The sequence below is a fragment of the Miniopterus natalensis genome, chromosome 11, assembly GCF_054644295.1.
Source record: "Miniopterus natalensis isolate mMinNat1 chromosome 11, mMinNat1.hap1, whole genome shotgun sequence".
In the NCBI taxonomy this organism is placed as follows: domain Eukaryota; kingdom Metazoa; phylum Chordata; class Mammalia; order Chiroptera; family Miniopteridae; genus Miniopterus; species Miniopterus natalensis.
The window spans coordinates 23,317,641-23,329,807 of NC_142091.1; positions in this window are offsets into that span (position 1 = coordinate 23,317,641).

The following is a 12,167-nucleotide window of genomic DNA, read 5'->3' on the forward strand; positions in this document are numbered from 1 at the left end:
ATTGGCCTGGGGGTGTGGCGGGAGAGCAACATTCAGCCCATAGCAGATATAAACACTAATCTAAATCTAAATAAAGCCTCACTTCTCCACATTCATTCAACAACAATAATAACAATAGCAACAATGCCTACTAGTTTTGAAACACTTTCACCAAATTATCTCTAATTTTGAGGATACTATTACTACTTAGAAGCATAATAAATTGAAGGCTTGAGGTGTAAAACATCCTAGCCAAAGCCACACAACTATAAAATAACAGAGCTGGAGCTCAAACCCCTGTCTGTGGGAATCTAAAGTCCAGGGGAGATCTGCCCACACACCCTCTTAGGTGGAAATTATAATTCAGATCACTGATCAACTGTCGGTCCCAGCCTGCGCTGTGGAGATTATTAAGGTTTGCCTCCCAGATACACCTGAGTTTTGAAGATTATGGAGCTGACAGTGAGTCGATCAAAATATATTTATTCAATACCTATGACCAGACACTGGGTGGAGCACTAGATTACTTATATATCTAGAACTGCCTGAAAAGATGAATGGAAAACTGACAGGTTTAGGTGGTGCTTTGGTTTCTATAATCAAATTTTGCCGCACTCTGCCTCTCTGATTCATGCTCTTATTTAAAATTCTGCATTGCTCTCCGTAACATACCAGCTTTTAAACAGTCATTACATCCATCTTTCTCTGTCTTTGTCTTCCCCGGCACCACATCCAATCCTTGCTTAACTCAGCAGATACTCATTGACCCTCTGTATACATCAGGTATATTTCTAGGCACTTGGGATGTATCAGAGCACAAAACAGGCAAACATCCCTGCCTAAAGGGAGCTTATATTCATATATATAGCGTAGGAAAAGAGAAACCAAGAGCCATACTAAATAAGTCAAATATATACTGGGTATAGATTATGATACAGATTATGGAAAAGAAAAGGCAGACCAAGGTAAGGGAGACCTGGAGTGTGAGAGGAGCGGGTCACTGGGAACCTCTTTGAGGAGACATTTGAACAACAATATAAAGAGATGACACACATCTGAGGAAAGATCATTCAGACAGAGGAAACGACACGTGCAAAGACCTTGGGGTGGAAGCAGGCCTGGCCCGTTTGAGGAGCAGCAAAGAGGCCAGCAGGGCAGGAGCCGAGTGAGCAGGAGGTCAGAAAGCTAATAGGGCACCAGGTAACGAAGGGCCTGCAGGCCATTGAAAGGGCTTTCGTTTTCACACTGAGTAAAATGGAAAATCATTGCGGAATTCTGAGGAGAGGAGATCACTCAGATTTTTAAAGGATAATCCTAGCTGCCGTATAAAGAACAGGCTATAGAGGAACAAGGACAGAAGCAGGGGGTGTCGTTAAGAGGCCGTTTCAATTATCAAGGTAAGAAATGTTTGATGGCTTGGACCAGAGCCGGGGGGAGGGGGGCAATGGGGAGAAGTGGTTAGATTCTGGACATATTTTGAAAGTAACAGAAGCCTCATCTACTGACCCAGTTCTGCCAGTTTTTTAAAAAATATTTTTTTATTTATCTTAGAGACAGAGGAAGGGAGAGAGAGATAGAAACATCGATGAGAGAGAAACACCGACTGGCCACCTCCTGCACGCCCCCTACTGGGGATCGAGCCCACAACCTGGGCATGTGCCCTGACCAGGAATCGAGCCAGTGACCTCTTGGTTCATGGGTCAATGTTCAACCACTGAGTCACACCAGCTGGGCCCAGCTCTGCCAGTTTTTGAGCCAAAAGACAAGAAATGCATCACCAGGTTTAGCCCTCACAGCAGGAAGTGGGGGTGCCTGAACTAATATCTCACATAGTAAGCACGTATTACTTGCCAGTCACACCAAGACTGTATCTTATCAGATGGAAAACTAAAGCACAGAAACATTAAGTGACTTCAGTGAGTCGCCAGATCTGGGATTCGAACCCAGAATGCCTGGCACTGAAACCCTCACACGTAAACACTCTTCAGCAGCCTTGCTGAGAAGGCACACTTCATAGACGTGAGATCTGGTGACTCGGGAACAAACAGCTGGAGCTGATGCACCGAGGTTGAATCAGGGTAACCTCTAAGGTGCAAGGGTCCCTGACTCACCACGGAGGCAGAAAACCCTAATAAAGCAGCGACAACCAATGAACATGTTTCTGAAATGAATGAGTCTCTGGATGCCAGGTGATCCGTGCTGGGACGACAGCTAACTAGAAAAACAGCCGTTTCACACACTTCCCCGTGTTCCCGAGCAGTGCGGGGCACATGATTTAACACTCTCTTAACGACTGGAGACAACATTATGAACCTTCATCAGAGCACAGGGCTCTGGGAACAGAGCTGCTCATGCCATTTGGCAGTGGGGGAAGCTTCGGTAGGTTTCTCTTCTTTTAAGAGTGTATTGAAGTTTGAAATGTGAAAAAGAGATCACGTAGCTGGCAGAACGTGAGAAGTGTTTTCACAGCTTAGCCTCAGGAGAGAGACAGGGAATTGATTTGGAGGGACAGCGGGGCCTTGGGATTGCATTTCTAGCTCTGAGGAGCAGGGCATGGAGACGGAAGGGAAGGGCTGACAGAGGGGCTGTCATGCTGCGACTGGCATTTTCCTGGAAGGAGACAAAGCCATAGGTGAGGTTGGAAAACATAAGTGAGGGCCCTCCCCTTTGCCAAGCTAGGGATGTGTGCCTATAGGTTCCCAAGCTTTAGTTTAATAAACACCTAACATGTACCTGCAATGCTGATAGACGACAGGAGGCTCACAAAGCAGGTGACACCGTGGGGAGTGTCTCGTTGGAAGAAGGGCAGCAAGACTCATGTCTTGGTGGGAGAGGGCCTGGAGTGGAGGCCCCACAGACAGTGGAATTACTTTATGTTTGGGTTTGACAGTCTGGGAGGCCAGGGAAATACCACAACTCAAACTACAGGGGTTTAGCGCCTTCTTAAAACACCTTGCTGACCGGTCACGAGTGTACACGTGTTTCCATGTCAGAACGTTGCTGGCTGGTCACAAGATAACTCGTGCCTGCACTTACATTAATTTAAGTAATTTTAAACATCTTGCTGACCAAAGTAGCTGGCCGCATGGGTGCATTCTGGCTCAAAACAGCCTGTCAGTAAGGTGTTAAAACAGCTTTCAAGTCTTGCAACTCACCTCTCATGTTGCATTAGGAGCCGTATTTTTAAGTGGATTTTGGGTGGAGATGGGCAAAGGATGGGGGGGCAGGGAACAGGGACATCTGTAACAGTGTCAACAATGAAAGAAACGTTTAAACATCCAATTATGGTCCATTTCACTGCTGTAAGAAAATTCTGAGATGGCTCGCAGGATTCCCTTCCCCGTCCCCCAGTGAGTACAAACTTTCTCGCAGTGATTCAGTCCAACACTGATCCAGGAGCTGCTAGGAAGTTAGATGCAATAAAGGTCCCAAATCAGTTGACCTGAAGACAGGGAAGTTATCTTCTGTGAGCCTTCAGTGGACCTGATCTAATCAGGTGACCCTTAAAAAGGACTGGTCTCCTCCTGGTGAGATTCAAAATGTGAGGGGGATTCAATGTAAGAGAGATTCTTTGTTGCTCACTTTGAAGACGGAGGCCAAGCGGCAAGGAATACGGGTGGACCGGAGAACAGTCTCCAGCCACCTGCCAGTAAAGAAATGGGGACCTCATCCTATTACCATGAGGATCTGAAGGCCTCCAACAACCTGAATTCTCCCCCAGGGCCTCCAGAAAGTAGCCCGACCTGGTCAATGCCTTGATTTCAACCTGAGATGCCCAGAGCAAAGAACACAACCCGGCCATACCCGACCTCGGACCTACAGAGCTGTGAATAAATGCCAGCTGCTTAAAACTGCTGAGTTTATGGTAAATTGTTTTCTAGGGATAGAAAATTAATGCAATTGCTAAAATACATCACCAGTAGAACTGTCTGTCTATTTAAATAAGATGTAATTAATTCTTTGAAAGAATCCTTCCTTCACCTGGATCCTTTCCCTCGTTTTCATCATATGTCAGAAGTTTATATTTAGCATTTTGGAATTTCTTAAAGCAAGCTAATCTTATGGTGCTACTAAGTAGTAATTACAGAGCTAAGTTTCATAGGAAATTGAATCAAAATCAACTAGCAATGAAAGCAACTCTGAAAATTATTTGAGTAAATATCTTAGAATTCAATTAATATGAAACCATTTGCGAATAAATCAGTTTGCCTCTCAATAGTTTATCTCTAATTGATCCTGCTTAAACTATGGCCCCAGTTTTTCCTTTCTAATGAAGGCAGTTCATGTGATTTAGACTTTAAAAACTAACTATTAAATCATATTATCAACAATCTTTATATTTTTTACCTATGATCCATTCATACACTTACCCAGAAATGAAATATTTTTAAAAGCCTCTTCAAACTCAAAGGCAAAAGGTTATAAACAAATATAACATCACAGTTTATAAAGGTAAAGGAAATTACAATGTCTGATTGGAGAATTTAAGCACCAAAGGCTTTTTCAAGGTGTAAACATTGCAAGTATAAAATGTTGACTTTCACTAAACAGCTAAAACAATGTAGCTATACTTAAAATATTACTGCATATACTCAAACTTTTTAATTAAAGTGTTGACCGATGGGGATTTTAAAATGGTGAAAGGAAAAATTCCTCTTTGTTAATATTTAATAAAAATATTATTAAAATAAGATTCTCATAGAATAAAATCTATATGTCTCCCCTTTCTGACTATTGTTTTAAAGGCAGGAACAAAGACAGAAATACCCAGCTGGGGCCTCCAGCTCTGGGGGAAAGGCCTGACCTCTGCTGCTCAGAGACAGAAACATCAAAGGCCGAGTCCACACTCTGAGATCACAATCAGTAAGATTTCTGGCATTTGTTATAAGTGCATGAGGTTCCTCAGAATCTAACCCACCAGCAATGTGATAGGATATTAAAGGAGTTTAATCGCCAGGGAAAACCCCAACCTGGCCAAGAAGACCCACTGATTGCCAGAGAAGTGTTTAGCTGAGGCAGGGAAGCCCTGGTGTGACCAGGCGGGACTCAGGACTGCACACGACAGACTCTCACTTAAATAATAAAGGGATATTTTTTGGTCACTTGGCTGGAAAGTCCAGAGGTACCACTGCCTTGAGTCACAGTTGGATGAAATGCACAGTCACTGTTATCAGAGCCCCATCCTTCGGCGGGCATGGGGGGCCCAGCACCCCAAGCCTCGCAACGTACCAGACTAACAGCTCCAGTTGTAAGAGCACATCTCCAAAAACTCTGCAGAGGGATTCTGAGGAAGGGTCTGCCAGCCCTGATGTGGGGCCGAGTGCCCCTCTCTGTCGCTGGGAGGAGAAATGGTGGGTGGAGGGTGTGGCAGGATGAGGGGTGCAGTTATATCCAAGATCCATGGAGTCCGTCTCCTTTACAGAGGCCACATTCTGTGATCAGGGGACTACGTGCTGGGAAAAAGAATATGCAGAGTCTGTCTTTATACTTCTGAAGGGGAACCCTCGTTCTTGGGAATAGCATTGAGGCTGGCAGATCAGGGGGATAGTCCTGAGGAGCAGAGCCTGAGAAAGCCCAGCCTGTCCCCCGGAGGAAAGGAGCACACCAACAGGGCAGGGAGAGCTCTGATCGGCCTGTCTAGCAGAGGTGGGGCCCCTTACAGGAGAGGGGCATCGCTGTATTCATTTTCTTCATTGAAACAGGAAATTTTTATTATAATTGAAGGTCGGTGAAGACAAATTCCACAGTGTGTGTAAGAACATAAGGAACGGGCCTGCCGGCTGTGGCTCAGCGGTTGAGCATCAACCTAGGATCCAGGCGATTGGGGTTCGATTCCCAGTCAGGGCACATGCCAGGGTTGGAGGCTCGATCCCCAGCAGGGAGCGTGCAGAAGGCAGCCGATCAATGACTCTCTCATCATTGATGTTTCTCTCTCTGTCTCCCTCTCCTTTCGTCTTTCTGAAATCAGTAAAATATATTAAAAAAAAAAAAAGACTATAAGGAACGGGATTAACTGGGAACACACACACGCAAGCCAAGGATTAGGAGTAAGAGGCATATAGTCTGCATTCTCCCATCATCACAAAGAGAAGTCTGCGGAAATTAGCTCAGCATACTCCCGGGCACCCCACAAGTCCCTGTCCCCCAGCATGCTGACTCTGTGCTGTCTTAAAACGTACTCATGATAAGTCCAGAATGTGGGTATAAACAGAAGGTTTAGGCTCCAGTGTGAGCGTAAACGCCGGCACAGCTGGGAGCCCCCTGAGAAAGCCAGCCAGCCGCCGTCACCGGACGACACGCGAGGGGGCCGCTGCTGCGGAAGGGGGCCCTGCTCACGCGGGCTCAGGCACAAGCTCACGTTTCCCTTCCCATCCCAAACTTGCCGCCTAGCCTTCAACTGCAGGGCAGGAGGAGCCACCCCCAAGCCTGAGCCTGTGAGAGAATTATCTCTATGGGGACGGGCTAGAGAAGCCGGGCGGGCTGTCTCCCTTTGGGGAGGGTTCAAGGGCAGGCTTCTGCCGTGGCTCTTGGTGTCGAGGGTGGGATCCCTTGTGATGGGACTGGACTGTCTCTGGAACCGTGAGCGTGAAATGAAGGTTTGCAGTGCGGGTCAGGATCTGTGGTGTGATGGGCCGTCCAGGCATGGCAAGGTGCGGGCAAGGACAGCTATTGTTTTTGGCTGTGTCCCCCCCCCGCCCCCCGAGTCCCCGTGTGGTTTTCCCCCAGCATCCTCCATCTCCTGCAAACAGGCTCGAAGAGGCCTGGCTATGTGTTTTCCCTGTTTTGTAGATACAGTTATTGAACTAGTCAGAGGCTGTTGTGTAGCCTAAGCTGCTCCAGTAAAAAAAAATCCTTCCCTGGAATTAACTGTGAAGTGCATCGTGTTTCATCCTGCTCAGAACTTACAGCGACTTCCCCTCAGAATGAAGCCCACGCGCACAGCCCCTCGAGCCGCCCGGTGCCCCGGCCCTGCCGCCCCACCTGCGCCCCCATCGCAGCCCTGCAGCCCTGCCAGCCCTCCCCAGCCGCACCGGCCCCGCGTCCCTGTCATGTTCCAAGTCCTTCCCACCCCAGCGTCCCTGTCTTTGCCTTCAATTCTCTTCTTAGGGACTCTTCTCATGTCGATTCGTTGTCTCTTTTTTTTGGGGGGGGGGGTAACTTTTTTAAAATATAATTTCAAACTTACAGAAAAGTTAGATCAGTAAAATGCTTTTCTGATACCAATTATCCAGATTCATCAATTGTGTCATTTTTGCCCCATTTGCTTTTCTATCGTCTCTGTATAGATTTTATGTTTATGCCATTGATGTAAACGATTCGAGATCAATTTAGAGACAATATAAGCCCTGCTCTAAATACTCTCGTGTGTATTTCCTAAGAATAAGGTCATTCTCTTTCAGAACAAGAACGCGATGTTCAAAAATCAAGAAATTTAATATTAATACAACATGACTAACGAACCCACTCTCCATATGCAAATGTCACCGACTACCCAATGGTGGCCTTTATAGCAGCGTGTTTTCCAGTCCGTAATCTCACACAATGTTTCCTTGTTATGTGTCTTTACACGCTTTCTACCTGGAAAGGTTCTCAGACTTTATCTTTCTTACTCGTTGATACATCACAAATTTGGGAAATATCCTTAATAGCTATCAAATGTCGCCATGATTATTCCTGACATCATGTGACTCCCGTAATTTTCTTCCTCTCTGAAGACTGTTCCTCATAGGAATTATCATGAAGCCCAAAAGGCCAAGATCAGACATACTAGCAGGATCTCCGGTTCCCTCTCAGCAGGAAGCACAGCGTTCAGACCCTCTTGTCACTACTCTTTTGCTCTTTCCTAAGTCTGGGCGACAATTACCCTTCTATCCATGGAGCCCCTGGACTCTTGGCTCTGATGCCCACAGTTCGGTAACTTCTGAATCACCTCGGAGCTGCAGCTGCGGCCGCTAACAGGGCCGTCCTCAATTTGGCTGCACAGTACATTAGAATCAGCTGCGGTGCTCTACAGGCTATTTGTGCCCCAGGCCAAGTAAAACGGATTTTCTGGAGGAGAGATTCAAGTTACTGCTCTCTCCTCTCCTTTATAAGCTTAAACACAGATTTTGATTAACTTTCTTTGTCACAGTGCAGAAGAGGTTCTGCATCTGAACTTAAGATTGGAGTGAGTGAAGGGAATTACAACATTCAAATCAAAGACGAACCAAAATATAAAAATTAAAAAACATCAGCACCTACCTTAGGCTACTTGATGTGGCAGCTGTCTAAATCCCGGCTTCCCGCACTGTCTCAGGGGCCTTCTGCAGCGGGGCTCCACACGCAGCTCCTTGCCTGCCTCCTTGTGGCAGGAAACAACCCACCACAGTTGGAAGTTCTCACAAGGGTATCTCCAGTAGACTGAAGAGGAGGCGTGGAGAAAATTCAGATACTGCTGAAGAAAAAAAATCCATAGCATTACTTCATTAACCCAAGTATTTAGCATTTTGGGGTGCAATGGTCTTCTTTCCCCACCTCCGTGTCTATAATCCTTAAAATCACATGCAGGAAAATAGAAGCTGCAGCTGAAGAGCATAAAATCATATGTAGAAATTAAGACAGGACAACCAAGGTCACCCTTTAAGAAAAAAAAAAACTAGCTGGAGGCCCTGGCCAGGTAGGTCAGTTGTTTAGAACATTATCCAGATACACCAAGGTTCCAGGGTCCATCCCTAATCAGGGCACACACAAGAAGCTACCAAGAAATGCATAAATCAGTGGAACAATAAATCAGTGTTCTACTCTCTCTAAAAAAATCAATCAATAAATTTTGTTTCAAAATTTAGAAACTAATTAGAAAATAGATCTGACAAGTGAAAATCGTATAATATTGTATGTTGACCATATTTAATTTTAAAAAGTTAAAAAATATATATATTCAAAATATGCATGAGAAACGTGATAAAGACAAATAATACCTCCCATTCTCTCCATTCATAACTTCAGTGTATTATGTGTAGCTGTAGGCATTTATATTCTCTAAGACAGTTTTGCTAGTCACCCCAACTAGATTATAAGGATCTTGATTTTTTTCCCTGTACCTTTTACTTGTGTCCTTCAAGGCACCTAGTACAGTATTTATGAAAATAATAAGTTTCCAGTAAATCCTTCCTCAGAGTTATCAGATAAATTGAATGATAGAAGGAAAGAACTATAAAATGTGACATGGCATTTCAAAATAATTTGTTAGGTGCCCTGGCCAGCGTGGCTCAGTTGGTTGGATGTCATTTCATGCACCAAGAGGTTGCTGGTTCGATTTCCAGTCAAGGGCTCCTGCCCAGGTTGCAGGCTCAATCCCCAGTAGGGGGCGTGCAGGAGGCAGCCAACTGATGTTCTGCTCCCACATCAATGTTTCTCTTTCTCTCTCTCCCTCTCTCTCTCTAAAAATCAATAAAAATATGTATTTTTTAAATAACTTGTTACCTTGTTTTCTCTAATGTGGTTCTTGTGTGCCTGTCTATGTCTTCAACAAGTTTGTAAGCATCTGATGCACAGGGGCTATATCTCATGTTCCCTACTTTTATGTTCCTAGTTACACAGTTTTGACACAGCAGAGACACTTCAGTGAATGCTACAAAGTCCAGGATTAATTAAAAATAAAACCTCATACACTACAGAGCCAAACCAACAGTAAAAATGTCAAATAATGCAGAACAGAGGCAGATACCAAATAACACATTTGCATTCCTAAGCATGTGTTTTCAGAGGCTTAGACCCGTACGTATTTATAGCAAGAAGGGTCCCGGTCTGAGGGAAGGGAGTGTAGCAAAGTAAGCACTGGTGGTGGTGGTGATGGTAGTGATCCTCATTTCTTATTATATTGTAAATAGCAAGAAAATAACAAGAGTGCTTGAAATATATATTTTTAAAAGTAATATCTAGGCAACAAATTTAAGAAAATGTAGATACGAATGTGGTTCTGAATCCACTACAGCGTAACTCTTTTTTTAAGTAGTTTTTAGCTTCGATGAAAATTTTTAATGGTTGATAAATTGTAGATTCTATGTTCTGTGTGATTACTCTCCTCCGTTCCCATGAAAATCAAGTTAGCTGTATTTCACCTACAAATGTCAACTCAAAATGCCATTAAAAAGCGGTCAGTATTCTAAACCACCACAAGATGGCGATGTTGCTCCATCTAAAAGGTCCTTTTTCAAAGCTGTTTGAACTTTCTCCAGAGATTTAAACTTGTGCTTTCTTTGCCAAAATTTAAGATTTCAAGATATTCTGTGCTTCCAAATTATGTTAGAATAAAAACCATCTACATAGCAAAATTATAACTGATTTCCAGTTTAAAATGTGTCACTGGAGTATGAGTTATGTCTTTGTCTGCTAGCTGTACACTTTTGGGATTTGATCGGAGTTTTGCGTTGTGTATATGTGTGTGTGTTCTGCACAAATGATGCTGGATCTACTAGATATTCACATGCAAAAAAAAAAAAAAATGAATCTAAACACAACCTTTACATGCACCATACAAAAAATAACTAAAATGCCTTATAGACTTAAGTGTACAATGAAAACCTGTAAAACTTCTAGAAGATAAAATAGAAAATTTAGGTGACCTTGGTTTTAGTGATGACTTTTATTTTATTATTTTATTTTATTAAGTATATCTCTATTGACTTCAGAGAGAGGAAGGAAGAGGAAGAGAGAGAGATGGAAACATCAATGATGAGAGTCATTGATCGGCTGCCTCCTGCACGCCCCCAACTGGGGATCTAGCCTGCGACCCGGGCATGTGCTCTGACCAGGACTCGAGCTGCAGTCTCCTGTATCCTAAGTCAATACTCAACCTCTGAGCCTCGCAGGCTGGGCTGTGATGACTTTTTTAGATACAACATCAAAAATAAAATCTATACAGAAAACATTGGTAAGTTGGACTTTATTAAGATTTAAAACTTCTGTTCTGCAAAAGACACTGTGAAGAGAATGGGAGCGGGGGGGGGACCACAGACTAGAAAAAGATATTTGCAAAACATATATCTGATAATAAGACTTACATCAATAATATACCAAGAACTCTTAAAACCTAACAATAAGAAAATAAGTAATCCAATCAAAAAGTGGGCAAAAGATCTAAATACATACATCACTAAAGAAAATATCTACATGGCAGATAAGCATATGAAAAGATGCTCAACTTCAAATGTCATTAGGGAATTGCAAACTGAAACAACGAGGTCACTACACACCTATCAGAACGGCTAAAATTCTGACCACACCAAATACCACTGAGGTTGCGGAGCAGCAGGAGCTCTTATTCATGGCTAGAGGGAATGCAAAATGCTACAGCCACTTTGGAAAAACTGTGTGACAGTTTCTTACAAAGCTAAACACCGTCTTACTATATGATTCAGCCATCACGCTCCTACATATTTACCCAAACGAGTTGAAAATTTCTGTCCGCACATAAACTTATATACAAATGTTTATAGCAGCCCCCAAATTGGAAGCAATCAAAATGTCCTCTCTTCAACAGGAGAATGTATAAACTGTGGTACATCCATGCAATGGAATATTATTCAGTGATGAGAAGAAATGACGTAAGCCATGAAAAGGCATGGAGAAAACTTAAGTGCATATTGCTTAGTAAAAGACGTCAATCTAGAATTCTGACATAACATTTTGGAAAAAGGGAAACTAGAGGGAGTCCAAAGATCAGTGGTTGCCAAGGGTTCAGGGGAGGGAGGGAGGGAGAGAGGGAATGGTGAAGAGGTGGGCCACAGGGTATGTAGGGCAGTGAAACTATTTTGTGTGATACTGAAATGGTGGAAATGGTGGATTCGTGACATTATGCATTTGTCAAAACCCATAAAACTGTAAAACACAAAGAGTGAATCTTAATGTAAACTACGGACCTTGGTTAATCACAATGTATCATTATTGGCTCACTGATTGTAACACATGTGCCGTACTAATGCAAGGTGTTAATAATTGGGTAAAATGTAAGGGGTGGGCCGATGGTATGGAAGAAAGGGTATGGGAACCCCCCGTATTTTTTTAATAAATCTAAAACTGCTCTAGAATTGTTCACCTGAAACCTGTATAATCTGTTAACCAATGTCACCCTTTTTAATTGAATAAGTTCAATTAAAAGGAAAAAATAAAATAAAACTTTTCCAAAAATTAATTCAATTAATAACAAA